General features: G+C 36.3%; 1 protein-coding gene across 6 annotated transcripts in view; it reads right to left on the reverse strand.

Moving 5' to 3' along the window:
• Positions 1–16,513, reverse strand: part of LOC110461243 (muscle calcium channel subunit alpha-1-like) — a 153,769-nt gene that overhangs the window by 127,418 nt on the left and 9,838 nt on the right. The window lies entirely within an intron of this gene.

Consider the following 16,513-nt stretch of genomic DNA (forward strand, 5'->3'; position numbering starts at 1 on the left):
CGATTATAATCGATCATCAGCCAAACACTAGTATAGACACAATGAACCCAACAGTAGAAAATGGGTAAACGGTATGAATGTATGTCAAGAGAGATACAGGCAGTATACAGTATATGATGTTATAGAAGAGCACAGAAGTCATAAGAATATTGCAAGGACTGATATGTGTGAAGCAAAGCTCAGTGCTGGTCTCTTTAATGTCATTTAAGCAATACAAGACACAGAAGTAAACGTCTGGTTCTGAAGAGACTAATTTCAGCCCCCCTGTTACAGGTTCTGAAGAGACATATTTCAGCCCCCCTGTTACAAGTTCTGAAGAGACATATTTCAGCCCCCCTGTCACAAGTTCTGAAGACACATATTTCAACCCCCCTGTTACAAGTTCTGAAGACACATATTTCAGCCCCCCTGTTACAAGTTCTGAAGAGACGTATTTCATCTCCCCTGTTACAAGTTCTGAAGAGATATATTTCAGCCCCCCTGTCACAAGTGCTGAAGACACATATTTCAACCCCCCTGTTACAAGATCTGAAGAGACATATTTCAGCCCCCCTGTTACAAGTTCTGAAGAGACATACTTCAGCCCCCCTGTTACAAGATCTGAAGAGACATATTTCAGCTCCCCTGTTACAAGTTCTGAAGAGACATATTTCAGCCCCCCTGTAACAAGATCTGAAGAGACATATTTCAACCCCCCTGTTACAAGATCTGAAGAGACATATTTCAGCCCCCCTGTTACAAGTTCTGAAGACACATCTTTCAGCTCCCCTGTTACAATCAAGCAATTCACAAAGAGATACGGCTGTCTTATTCTTTGTCCCCAGTTGGATGTCTAGGACCTGTTCGTTCATACGGAACAACCGGTACGTCTATTTCAAAATGTAACAGTTTTGGGTAAAATCCTGGCAGACCTGCAAAAGTTTATCAGCCCTTGCAAGGTTTGGTCAAGGCTTGCCTGAGAGCAGTATCAGATTACTAGGTCTGACCTCATTTCATAGACCAACACCTCTGGTCCAACCTGTTCAACCGTTTGGACCGCAATAAACGAAAAATGGCCATGGGCTCATCTGCCTGACCACGTTGGTTTTATCAGGTACTCCAGTTTAATTTCCTCCCATATTAAAACCCCACACCGGCAAACATCCAAGCCAACAAGAACGATTAATATACGGTTAGTTGAAGTAACTTGTTTCATAATTCACAATCCAAAACAAGCCAACAATATACTTCACAAATAAAGGTGCAAGACGTCAGTGTACACCTATAGAGGGTGGTCACATGACTGCAGCCATACCTATTATGTAAGTTGACACTGTTTCTCATTCCTACCTAGGAGTCCCCAATCATCTCCGCGACTCCCTTGAACAGGGTAACATACACCCCATGAACAGAGGAGTAAGGCATACACTAGCTACCACTGATTATATGGTCATAAATAGTCTTGCTGTGTGTCTAGATAAATGTTAACATAAAAATAGAGATCATTATCAAGATCTTGTGTCATATTACATACGTACAGGTCCATCTCACTATAGGCTTGGTTGTATATCCCTGAACATAATAAATGGAGAATTCATACAATAGCATTGTTCAGATAATGATAAAGTTTGAGTAATTTTAAATTATGCATATAAAATTCCAAACTGTCGTCATCACCAGCATCGAGGCAACTTAACCATAAGAACATATATGAACACTATGCAACTTGTTTAATTTAACTTTATATGTATGCAAACTTCTAGCAAACGGAAAAAAAATTCCTTAAAACATATTTCAAAATTTGATGTAAGTTGTATTGTGATATCAAAATGATATTCCGATCAAAACTGACAGGTCAGACAAAATATTTATACACTTCGCACTGAATATCTAAGTCCAGGAGAAACACATTTATCTTTAGTCCAGTGACACATCTAGATAAAACGTCTCCAAAAGAGATGACCTTATTAGCATATTAAAGAGAAATCAAGATGAAAAGGACATGTCATTCATGCTAATCTATAGATCACAGGTCCCTTGATACAAGTGTCAAGTTTCATTACTGTTATAATGTCCTTCTAAAAAGAGCTTCAGTCTGCCTGGGTACAGTACTAGTGTACCAAGATGTTTACATCAGTCATAAAACTTAGTTCCTGTTACTGGAGACAGCTGTTTTAATGTGTTCAACCCTTTATTACCTTAATCTAAGACGTTTGAGTTTAAATAGACAATTCAATTTTAATATGCGATTAATCGTATAGGTATATTATAACAATACATTCCATCAAAATCAGTTTTGTTTGTTTGTGTTTTACATCCTATTACCAGCTATGGTCATTTACAGACATGCCAAGTTTTTGTGGTGGAGGAAAGTTGGAGTACCCAGAGAAAAACCACTGACCACCGACCAAATTGAGCCATTAATGCAATGTCTAACCAAAGTCCATCAAGCACAAAATATGTCACAGTGACCTACATTTTATATTTTGATATAGTACTAGTATACCAGGGCACTTTTGCCCAGTCCAACATTTGCCCTACGCTGATAAAATCTGTATGAATTTGCTAAGTGTTAATTTGGCCCTTAACTTTTGATTGCTATTTTTATTATGTTGTTTACTTATGTTGGCTCTTGTGATAAATTGGCCCTCATTATCGAGGGCAAAAAGGCGAAACTTTAACTGCAGCAAAAATTCCCCAGTACACAATGTTCCTCAAGATGTAAACCCACAAAGAAAGTTTGATGTAAACCCACATAGAAAATTTGATGTAAACCCACATAGAAAGTTTGATGTAAACCCACATAGAAAGTTTGATGTAAACCCACATAGAAAGTTTGATGTAAACCCACATAGAAAGTTTGATGACAGTTTCTGTCTTCTTATAAGAGTAACGGAGCTGGTCATGAAGTCTAACTAAGATGATGGTTGGACAGATGGAAAAGGCGAACACTTCATTTCCTCTCCATTATGTAGTGAAGACATAAAAATTGCCATCTTATATTTCCTTATTTGTACCTAAGGACCATTTCCCAAAATGCGCTCAGAGTAATGCCTATGGTGATTTAAGTCTATAACAAACTGTGAGCACTACCAGTGTTGTCAGCACGGGCCTCAATAGCTGTGTACTAGAACGTGAAGTGAACTTATACTAAACATATATATATCATCAAAAATTGCCATGCAAAGTTACTGATATCTACCAAGTACCATCTACCATCAAAACTAATAACGACAAGTTCAAAAGGCTTTTCAATCATTCATTTCGCCAACTATGCCTGTGGGTTTTATTCGTGAATTCTTGAATTCATGTTTGCGAGGATGCTCACAGTGTATCATCCCTTGTTCTATTTTAAGTACCAGTGAACCTTGACCGGTGGCCACCCTGGATTTCAGGTTTCCTACTCTAATATGCCATTATTCATGTGGGATCTACCAAATACCATTTACATGTAACACCAAAATGAACACCGATGGCTCAGAAAGGGCAATCGAATGTATATATCCCTCTTTTTTAATTTTTATAAACAGGGGCCTTGTCCTTGACCTCAGAAACTTGTTGCATCCCTATTACACATCTACATATATTACAGTGTACAACAATTGAGATTTAAATAATACTAGATTTTTGGATCCTGAGATAAGGAAACCAAACACTGTGATTACTATTGGGCACCCACAGTCTCTACTGCAGGGCCCTAACAAGACCTCATTATTATGTTAATGTATTCAGTTTTAGTTACGCTTTGTGATAATGGAGAATTGTGACACTTACTGTCATCTAGCTATGAAGTACAGTATATCATTTACAAAACATTGCAAACACATGTGCACAAGAATTTGAATTTGTCGCACTAGTGGTAAAGGTCTAATAAGTTTCATTCAAGCTCATACAGTACAGTTCACCTGTTTTCAACGCAAGGTTGACGTGTCATTCTAGTATTCTCTGATTATACTGTACACTTGTAGCTGTGAGTTTGTTATGGCCTACATACAAAAATGTATATATGAAGCGGGTTCATTGTATAACTGACGGAATTGTAGAAGCTTCACTATTATCATATGGTTAACTGGCATGGTATTTTGATATCAATGAATCAATGTCGTAGAGTCCATCCATTTTGATTGTGTGTTCCGCAAAATAGATATTCTGTAAATCTTTCTTTTGATTGGATAGACCATAAAGGAAGGGTTCCATTCATAGAGATGATAACAGTTGTAACCCCTTGCACAATTAATAATACCAACATAAATATGCACTATATACATTTATATGTTTATGGTAACAAGATATGTCTTATTTCTAATCAATATGCAACCTTTTTTTTTATTCATAATGAATTACATCCTTGAAATATAAAGTGACAATCAGCTATGCGGTCAAATTTATATGGGTTTAAATTATAAACTGTAGGTGCTTTTGTTCAATAAACAGAAGAATATTCGGACATGAAACCATATGTTGAATACCTGGAAAGAACCCCTAGACAGTCAAGACACAGTTGTGAAGATATTTTTTTGTCAAACCTACTCAATCATTTGCTTTACCGTTGGAGTCGACATTTTTGTGTTGAAAAACACTGTTGTCTCCCACTACCCTTGTACACATTGTGTTACACATTTCAAAGAATGTGTGAAATTTAGCTGGAGATGGAAGTCGGTTGTCTGGTTAAGAGGTCAGTCATTTGTGTCTATTTCTATAAAGAAAGTTGCTGACAAAACTAGTAAAACAACAACCGTTATTAAGTACACTTTTTAAAGAATGTAATGTGACAATGTAAACGGGTGTTTTGATTATATACAATCTATATCAATTCACTATACCACAGTACATTCGCAGCCAAAATCATCAATTACGAAATTGTGTATGACACACTAAGAAAAAATGAAGGACCTCTATATCAAACTGTATGTCCTCCTATACACCAGAAAACATCTGTTCCCCAAAAACGAAGATAAAAATTTTCAATGTTGATTGCTACAAAAAAAAGAGCACATTGCTTTTTTTTATATATAGCGTTAAACAGATGATTATCCGAACATTTCCCAACAATGCTTATAATTCACCTTAGATTAACTTGCCACAGATATAGTGACAAAAATTGGGTCAAGTGTGTGTTTTTCTACAGAAATAGTGTGAAGAAATTGGGTCAAATATGTGTTTTTCTACAGAAATAGTGTGAAGAAATTGGGTCAAGTGTGTGTTTTTCTACAGGATTAGTGTGAAGAAATTGGGTCAAATATGTGTTATAAACAGTTTGGAGTGTATCCAGCACTACAATTTGGACAGCACAATTAAATGACAGTCAATTAGCAATGACTTATTCCTTGGCTGTGTAATGCTATTACAACATCACTGTTAAAGCCATTTCGTGTTGTGCTTTTCTGTCATTGTAAAATGATGAGAAAATGTTGACCAATGATCATGATATCACAGTATGTGACATGAAAACTGTAGAATTTGAAGAATCATCATTATACATATCAAATGTCCTGTTTATCTAAAGTTTATTCCCAATCCAGCGATCTGACCAAATTTTGACGCCTAGTATGCTTACGAATGAAGAGATTACCCAACTAATTAAACCCAGAAGAAATCATTGTCTACACAATCGTTGGTATACAAAAACTTAACCTTGGACCTCTCAGAACAACTAATCACAAACGAATGTATTCCCAATCAGACACAGGCCACTAACAAACCTGCAAACATCAATTGTTTAATTGGGGATCCTGGCTGGGTAATGAGGCTGACTGTAGTAATGACTGTGCTCTTGCTTTAATCTGAATATATTTACATACTAAACACTTTTTTAGTAAGATAAATGTCAGTGTTTTACTACGCTGAGATCATTCAACAAACATGTATGTACTTGGATGAATGTTTCAGGCATTTTCAAGGAGCAGTATGGATTTACCTTTGCTGCCAATTCCTATGGATGGCTTATAATAAAAGCTGGCTTCACCTGCATGCATCACCCTCTTTAGCTTAACACTTTATTAATGGTGATAAAAATTCAGTACTTTTTTCTGCATGATCTTTGAATTGCATAAAAGTACAGATGTATCAAATTATACAAATCACATAAGAATCTGAAAGTGAATATTTTTTCAGCATTTCCAATGTTTCATAAATATATATCCTGTTTTAGGACTACATATATGCCAATGTAAAGCTAACCATGCTTATTGCAGATGAAGCTAGTGCTGACTGACATCACACTCGTCTGGTACACCTTTGGCACACGCTCAGCCTCTTCACTAGCCCTGCCTCCTCAGCATCTTACACACCAAACTACTCCCCACCATCAGTGTTACTGTATTACACACACTACAACCATAATTTACTAGCTCACCCCTACATTTCAATAGTGGCATTGACACTCTGTTGATTAGGAGCCTTTAATTGCAGTTCATTGGGGTGAACAGGTTGATGTGGAACAGTAGTCCACAACATTAATGGCATTTGTAAGTTATTAGGTAACCAAACTGATTCCAAGTACAACAACCTACACAGACACACTTTTGAGCCCTGACTAAATCTCACCATCCTGCCATGATGATCTGGCTGCAAGGTATATACTCATTCCCTCCTGCTTACTTTGTAAACTGTGGAAGATGTGTTGCAAGTTATATTTATGTAGGCGACGTGGGAGAATTCTGAAGTGCAAAAAGATGAGCGATGCACACTCCCACCCAATATCGTAAAACAGGAAGCTACACTGATGTTTGTTCTCACTGATGATTTGCTTTTGAATAATACCTTTGGAATCTGTAAAATGCTGTGCTCATTCACTTTCCAGAAAATAATTCCAAGAAAATTACTTAAGTGTACATAGGTAAACACAATAAGAAACAAGAGGCCCATGGGCCTTAACGGTCACCTGATATATTTATACAGAGAGTTGATTTTATTTTTAACATGAACAGAAATATTATTCAAAGTGACAAAAAACAATGAAACCACCTTATTCAATATCTAGCATACAGATTTAAGACTAAGAAGTATTTGAAACTAGCACCTCTGATTCTAAACAAGGAAAATCAAGAAATTTTAGCACACTGACTCCTTTGAGCCCCACCCTACAGCCCTTGGGGGTAGGGCTGGCTCAAAATTTTCAAAGTATCAAACTGTCAACTCAAGGTTATAATTCCAATCAAGTTATTAACATGTAATGTTCAAAGTTGAAGTGTATTTGATTCTACCATATCTCGGTCTTGAGAAGAAGATTTTTGAAATTTCAGTCAATTCAACCCTTTTTGGCCCCACCCATCAGCCCCTGGGGGTCAGTCAGGGTTCATATGTGCATACTATCAAACTGCTACCTAATACTGATAATGCTAACCCAAATTGAATTACTTCCAATGGAAATTAAACAATTGTTGGTCCAAAATGTGATTTCCCTATATTAACTATAGTAAAGTTTACCCACTTCCCAGGGGTAAACGTGAGACCCCAGGGTCAAGAAATTCAAAATTTTGGTAAAGCACCTTAAGACCCTTCCATATACGAAGAGTATTTGATTCTACCATATCTGGGTCTTGAGAAAAAAGATTTTTGAAATTTTAGTCAATTTGACCCTTTTTGGCCCCTCCCCTCAGGCCCCTGGGGGCTTGGGACTAAACCGGCCACAATTTTTTGTTGACCTTTGTCCATGGAAGGTCCCTGCAAAATTTCATAGAAAGTGGTTCAGGGGTTTTGGAGAAGTCGAAAATGTAAATTGTTTACAGACGGACGACGAAAGACAAAAGGCGATCGCAATAGGTCACTTGAGACTTTGTCTCAGGTGACCTAAAAATTCCTAGCAGGGGTATATGGTTTTGAAAAGTTTGGATCATCATGACAAACTCTTGTACACTACTGTAACGCTGTGGATTGCTTGCAATTGGTCAATCCTGATACAATCCTATACATGCAGTATGTTACGACAGAATAATTGCTCCTTACACACAGTGTATAACGTCCCTGATGCCTCCCTCTTGAGCCATGTACATTTGGCCAAGTAATACAACCCATCTCCAACACCAACAAAGTCCCTTTACTGCCGAAGAGCGGGACACAAAAACAGTCTAGACTTATCAATGTTACAGCATCAGAATCATTCTCTCCAATACCTTAGTTTATGATTTGTAATTACTTTTGAGAATGTTATTAAATCCTTCCAAGTAAAAGAGTACATAAAACAGTGTCTGGCATTTCTCAAATTCTCCCTTCATACAAGTGCAATGAAATGCTGTAAATCCAGAGAGTATAGTACTCTGACCATTGATATGCCCAGTTTTCTGAATCTCTTCTTCATGATAAATCTCAGTTTATCTTCTCGATGGAAGATCTGTTACTCCATTGAGCACAAAAATAATCAGACTAAGGTTTCTGTCATATCTTAACTAATAATTAAAGATTTTAAAAGAATGGTCTTCCTGAAGTTTAATTATAAACATTATCGGAGGTATTTTTGAAGAAAAATGAGTTTATTAGAAAAATGAACTACACACTGGTGGTTATATTATATATCCGTCAGCAATCTGTATATATATTCAGCCTTACCTATACAGATAGTGATGTTTCCATGGAAACAGTATTGCTCTGGCTGTTCCCAAGACTTACATATATACAGTACATCTGTACCTAGATCAAGGCTAGCAGTACTGGATAAGCACATGGTACTATAACCCAATCAACTATGTCCTGGCTACAAACTGCTAAGATCTACACCTCTTTTTTATCCATTGAGGAATAATCTTGCTAAACTTTATGTCAACATTGGAGTTAATTGGGTTCAGGGTTACATGGTCCCATTATATAAGGATGGCACAAATCCTTTAGTTGTTTAAACAGTAAAGTATTATTTGCATGGCCATGATTAAAAAGGACATCTCTCACGGTACCAAGTGCATTTTTCCTTTTTTGTTTAATGAATTGCCATGCATTGTGGAAGCTTGTTGATTCTACGCTAACATTAAATTGGACAAGACATTGCTTAAGACTATATGATCCCATCGTACGTGGATGGATCAAAGGATTTAGTTGTTACATATGAACATGTACAAATGCACTTCGAACTTATTTGATGGCTGAGATTAAATGTATAGGACATCTTGCAGTATGAAGTGCATTTTTTTCTTGCCACTGAGGATGTTCCAAGTCCATATGGTTCCATTATATAGGGACGGCTCAAAGCATTCAGTTAATGTATGTACATATATAATATTTAATTATTGTGATGGCCATGAATAAACAGGTCACCTTCCAGTCAAGTGCAGGGTTTTTCCGTAAGGAAATGCAAATGATCCAAAATATTTCATTTAATCTAAAAGCATTATCAAGAAATTTCTACCTGATTTAATGCTTGTTATTGATGCAATCTTTGTAACCAGTTCAATTCTTAGCTAGACAAAACAAACAATCTGATACCTCATGTCCCAGGTCACTGACTTCTTTACTAGCTATCCTTCTATATGATACACTACGGGTATGTTACGACCTCATGTCCCAGGTCACTGAATTCTTTACTAGCTATCCTTCCATATAGTACACTACGGGTATGTTATGACCTCATGTCACAGGTCACTGACTTCTTTATTAGCTATCCTTCCATATGATACACTGCGGGTATGTTATTACCTCATGTCCCAGGTCACTGACTTCTGTATTAGCTTTCCTTCCATATGATACACTACGGGTAGGTTATGACCTCATGTCCCAGGTCACCGACTTCTTTACTAGCTATCCTTCCATACAGTACACTACAGGTATGTTCTAACCTCATGTCCCAGGTCGCGGACTTCTTTACTAGCTATCCTTCTAAATGATACACTACGGGTATTTTATAACCTCATGTCCCAGGTCACTGCCTTCTTTACTAGCTATCCTTCTATATGATACACTACAAGAATGTTATAACCTCATGTCCCAGGTCACGGACTTCTTTACTAGCTACCCTTCCATATGATACACTACGGGTATCTTATGACCTCATGTCCCAGGTCACTGACTTCTGTATTAGCTATCCTTCCATATGTTACACTACGGGTATGTTATGACCTCCTGTCCCAGGTCACTGACTTCTTTACTAGCTATCGTTCCATATAGTACACTACGGGTATGTTATGACCTCCTGTCCCAGGTCACTGACTTCTTTACTAGCTATCTTTCCATATGATACACTATAAGGGTCCCAGGTCACTGACTTCTTTACTAGCTATTCTTCCATATGATACGCTACGGGTATGTTATAACCTCATGTCCCAGGTCACTGACTTCTTTACTAGCTATCCTTCCATATAGTACACTACAGGTATGTTCTAACCTCATGTCCCAGGTCACGGACTTCTTTACTAGCTATCCTTCCATATGATACACTACGGGTATGTTATAACCTCATGTCCCAGGTCACTGACTTCTTAATTAGCTATCCTTCTATATGATACACTACGGGTATGTTATGACCTCATGTCCCAGGTTACAGACTTCTTTACTAGCTATCCTTCTATATGATACACTACGTGTATGTTATGACCTCATGTCCCAGGTCACTGACTTCTTTACTAACTAACCTTCTATATGATCCACTACGGGTATGTTATAACCTTATGTTCCAGGTCACTGACTTCTTTATTAGCTATCCTTCCATATGATACACTACGGGGATGTTATAACCTCATGTCCCAGGTCACTGACTTCTTTACTAGCTAACCTTCTATATGATACACTACGGGTATGTTATAACCTTATGTTCCAGGTCACTGACTTCTTTATTAGCTATCCTTCCATATGATACACTACGGGTATGTCATAACCTCATGTCCCAGGTCACTGACTTCTTTACTAGCTATCCTTCCATATGATACATTATAAGGGTCCCAGGTTACTGACTTCTTTACTAGCTATCCTTCCATATGATACACTACGGGTATGTCATAACCTCATGTCCCAGGTCACTGACTTCTTTACTAGCTATCCTGCCATATGATACACTATAAGGGTCCCAGGTCACTGACTTCTTTACTAGCTATCTTTCCATATGATACACTATAAGGGTCCCAGATCACTGACTTCAATTCTTTAGTAGCTATCCTTCTATATGGTACACTATGGGTCATAACCTGACACCCACAACATCCATAAATAAAGAGTATTTACATAAAGCTTGACTAGTGAATGGTTAAAAATCTAAAGATTTGTACAATTATTAGAGTTTTGTTTGGTTGGTATATGTTTAAGACCTTTAAACAGCTATGGTCATTTAAGGATGTGCCAGGTGGTGGTGGTGGGTGGAGGAAAGCCTGAGTTCCCTGAAAAAAACCCAACGACCTATGGCCAGTACCTGGCAAGTGCCCCACGTAGGTCTTGAACCCGCAACCCAGTAGTGGAGGCCTATAGTGGTAGTAGAATGTCAGACGCCATAACCACTTGGCCACTGCAATTTTTAGGAAACCATTCTTGAAAAGTTAAAACAAATCTCTGTCACTAAAAATGTATCTTTCAAAGACAGGATACTTCTCAGAACAGGGTAATCAAATTTCTTTTTAAACATTATGAAATTTCCAAGTGATTTTCCATGATAATAATAGTAATATGCAACATTTGATATAGCTCCCTATCTAGCTAACATAAGCCATTCTGAAGCGCTTTACAGTACATAGATATACAATTAATACAATGAGTATATACCACCTATACATTAATCAATACAATTTTTGAGGAATTCGCAGGAGCTGCTTTATCAGGCGCTAACTACTAGTCCTATGCCACCTGGCTAATATCTCCCCGTAATGGCATATGTGTATGCCTGAGTGTGTGCCGGAGATGAATTGTGTTCTGTTTGCAGTGGGACTGTGCTTCCAACGGTATCTTTTATAGTGCCACCCCACTTGACCGCTACAGCACAGATATTGCAACATCCACCCCAGAAGATTTTATACTCTACCTGGGTTGTTGGAGTTGTGTGGGCAGGATAAAAACACTTTCTCTGAATATTCCATGCGTATGACTGCAGGGATCAAACCCTGGCCGCCTGCGTGGAAGGTTGAAGTGTTAACCACTCCACCAAAACAATGACACTGTACGTAGCACTTACTATAGCACGAAGGAATACACCCTCATTCATAACAATGGACCTGTAGTACTAACTTTAACACACAAAAAACCATACTTTAAACAATGGAGCTGTAGTCCTAGTGTTACATGTTACAGAACATAGTATACCATCTCGTCAGAGTTTATATGAAATATTTATTAGCACACCATGGGTGGATGATAAGTGCTTTTCCAGGGATGCAAATGCTCTAACCTACATATCTGTACCAGGTATACCATATACAGTACCAGGCATTGTGTATGTGCAACTCATAGTCATCAATTAAAAATGACAACAGATTACCAAAAATGTCAATAAATATATACTACCTGAACTAGGTCATTGCAGTAACACATAAAACAATTCAAATATGACAAAATGTTCATGACGTCATGTAGCTGGAGATATTTTGCATGTATTGGTTTGTTTGTTTTTTAACTGGAGATAAAAATCTAACTGCATCATATATTTATTATTCATGGAGTATCTACTTGATTGTAGTATAATGAGAAGCTTTCATAAATCGCTTTCACCTGTGAAAATATACTAGATATCCAAAAAATATAAAGAAAGGTAAGCCAATATTAGTGCTAGGCTTTGAAAAAATGAAATACCAAAGGCATAGTTGCAGAAATAGACAATGATATAGCTATGTGACTATTTTTAAAGCATCTTGAATAAGGCTTCTAACAATAATATATACTGGTAGCCATCCACGACTAGCATGTACTTATAATTATCATGAGGCGTTAATGTGATCAAATGTAAACAAGAAGAAGCACCTAACTGTCAACACGTTGTCAGCTGGTATGCATGGTCTGTCTAAGCATACAAAGGTAGAATTAATTATCACTGTCAGGAATATTAATTAGTAAATAAAGAATCTCCACAAATTCAGTATCTGTCAACTGTCAACACCACTTTTCAATATATTTACCTCACATCATAACACAACTCTGTGATGGCAGTATCTATTATATCTTTGCATACATGCATTTGCCTCTATAAAAAAAAATACGACGATAAATAATATTGTCCTAAACTGATACATATGCCATTTTTCGGGGAAATATCTCTAGTCTGCAGGGCTATAGTTTCGGGGAAATACCTCAAGTCTGTAGTTTGGGGGAAATATCTCAAGTCTGCAGGGCTATAGTTTGGGGGAAATATCTCAAGTCTGCAGTGCTATAGTTTCAGGAGTTTATCAGACATTCAAGATTGATCGTTATCGATTATCGGTTGAAATAAGCGCTAAAAAGAATACATTTAATAAATTGATTTGTCCATTCATTTAAAAATATCGAAATAACTATGTGTTATTTTGCTAATAACTTTATCTAAGAGACGTTCACCCATTTGAAATTTAGTCAAATTGAGTTGGTACTGTTAAGTTTTGATGTCCCACCATCTCTTCGCTAAAAAGGAAAGTGTTTTCATTCCGATGGCTGCCATTTGTCGTACTTCCGGATTTCGTCTGTTATAAATTCAGCCGTACCTACATAACACTGCACTGACCTTGATATGTAATGATGCTATAGCTACCACACTTGAATGCCAGCATGATTCAAGCAAGAATCAACAAGAACAGGTGCAAGGAACATTTTATTTTGGATTAAACTTGAAAAGCAACCGTATGTATCTTAAGAATTTCAGTTCTTCATGACAAATCCCTACAAAAACGATCTTTTTCATGGCAAAGTTTCAAAAACAATCTTTCATGAGCTAAATCGATTATCGAATCAACCTCATGTCAAGCTTGATTTAATCGATGTTTCTGGTTATCGGTCCACTACTAGGAGGTATATTCAGAAATTGCAGCTTCGAATGTTGCTTTTTAAAAATGGCCTTGCTGTTCGTAACAGTTTACAGCTACAGTATGGAATTTCAGATTATTGATTTAAGCAAATTTCTGGTTCCCCTCCCCATCATTTTCCATGGCAAATAACAGGTCTATATAAATGCAATCAAACAGTCTACATGTTTGGTTTGCACAAGTGTAATAAAACAGTACATACGGACTGGCCTCTCATCAAAAAGTCATTTTTAATGTCCCTTCATGACAACTAATTCCCTCATGCCTATTCTATAACTGTGTATAACTATTCTTATTTGTATATCAGCTTCCATCAGGAATATAAGCTGAATTTTGTGTTTTTTATGACACCAGTATTTACGGTGGAAATAACAACATTGAGTGTGACATCGTAATCAAATGACCAATTGCACCATTGTTTGATCCTACTCTTGTCAACTTAGAAACATGTCTTTATTGGAAATGCAATAAAAAGGGGAATTCTTTGTTTCTCATTGAAAAGCAGAACTACATATTTCACTTTGCACTAGCTAGCTATAAAATGAAAAATATCAATGACATGGTCATCATTCTACTTATGTATACATATCAACAAAAGATCCAAGATACATCTTTCCACCTACCATTAAGAGATCATAAAATGCTGTTGGTATGTATAGGATCTTTAATTTTCTCTGTTCTCTGTTTGAACTAGTATATGTGTAGCTGGTGCCAACAGGATCATGCAAAATATGCTAAATGGTCTTTGAGGGGAGTTTGTTCTATGCCAGATTTTATTTCATTCATCCCAAACTGCAGCATACGCAACTGTTGACTTTGGCGATCATACTCACAAACTTGATTGTATTATATGATAATTCAAATCCTTACATGTACTTATAAAAACCATACATCCTTACAATGAATAAGTTAAGTCTAAAATCGACTTGCTCTTTTCAGTATTACATTTCACATTGTCTCTTGCCAGTCTTGGCATTCCAACCATGAACAGCTACAAAAAGTAATTTCTAGATTGATATTTCAATAAAATTAAATGAACAAATACTTGTGCCCTGACCATGCGGATGGGGTGGGGGTGGGGGGNGTTGAGATAAAACCGTTGCTTTTTTCCATTCTGATTTACTGAAAAACCGATGAAATAATATTAATTTTTATTTTTTACTGTATTTTGCACATCATCAGATCTGTTTAGAATAGCTCTCTTGCCCTATTTGCATGAGGTGGAACTAATAAATACACATGACATGCATTTTTGCTCGAATTTGATTCTCTGATGTTATTAATAAGTTGCATAAAATTGTGTACAACTTTTCTTGTTTTCATTTTTCTTTTCAAAGAATTACTTTCAATCCTATTTGAAGCTATACAGCAGAACTTTAATTTACCAACCTTTCTGATAAACCAGGTAGAACGTTTGTGAATGTCATCTTATGAATTTAAGTTGTTAATTAAAACAAAAATAACTGTGAACTACCTGTTTAATAGCATAGGTTGTCACAAAATGTTAATATGGATATTCTACTCACAGTAAGTGTTTTAACATTTAATTAAACAAGCATTACAAATGTGTTAACAGTTGAATACAGTCCTGTCAAAGATGTGCATATTGTAATTGGAAGATGTTGTTAACTTAGTGTTCTGCATGGTATCCTCGTACTAATTAACAATCTTACATTGATCTCTATTTGTCCTTCCTATTCTAGCAAAAAAATAATATAAAAGCGACAAAGTCTTTATCTCACAAATATATGTACAGGAAGAAAGTGGTATTACTGATTTGTTTTGCCTGTGTAAAGCAATGTCTTTTTTGAGGTTTCTGTACACATGTCTTGGTAGCTTTCCTTGACTAATGATTACTACTTCCTTATTTCAAGCTTTTACATAACAAGCCTTCCATTTCTCTATCAAATGTTGTTATTTGATACCAATTACCATGGCAATATAAATCTATATATAAATATACACAATGTAGCAGTTCACTTATTTTCTAAACCTTTTTTTTCCACTCACAGACGTCTTTTTGATATAGGATTAAAAGACAAATAATTGATTTGACTTAGATGTCCTTACCATCTCGATTGAAAACATTATTTCTAACAGGTTGCATACTAATGACCTGTCCTTTGGGCTACATGTAGAACTGTCTGTGAAGACAGGATCTGATGAAAAGGTATAAAGAAACAACAGATTTTTTCGAAGTCTGCATTTTATCTATCTATATGTTATACTCCACAGAGACCGCTTTAATGCGGAGGATTTTGATATGCTGACACTCAATGTGTGCTTTGAATTCAGATCAAAACTTGTGATGTTTACTTGCCAAGATTTCTTTTTAACTTACTGTTTAAAAGATCATAACATAAATTACGATGTTGAGATGTTTTCCCATGAGACAGCTTTTATGCTCCTACACCTTGATGATTTATGGTATCTGTTTTCCAAAAGCATCGTCTTTGTTTATATATCCATATATTGCACATGTATTTTCGTTCTACCATAATCAAATTTACATTACCATAAATCTGTTAAAATAGAACTTTTGCAAAATGTATTGATTTGGTTATTTTATTTGTATTCATCTACTTTCATGAAATGCTGAACATTAAATGATCTAAAATGATATTGTATGATAGTTATACATG

This window comes from Mizuhopecten yessoensis, unplaced genomic scaffold (assembly GCF_002113885.1).
Source record: "Mizuhopecten yessoensis strain PY_sf001 unplaced genomic scaffold, ASM211388v2 scaffold10591, whole genome shotgun sequence".
Classification (NCBI taxonomy): domain Eukaryota; kingdom Metazoa; phylum Mollusca; class Bivalvia; order Pectinida; family Pectinidae; genus Mizuhopecten; species Mizuhopecten yessoensis.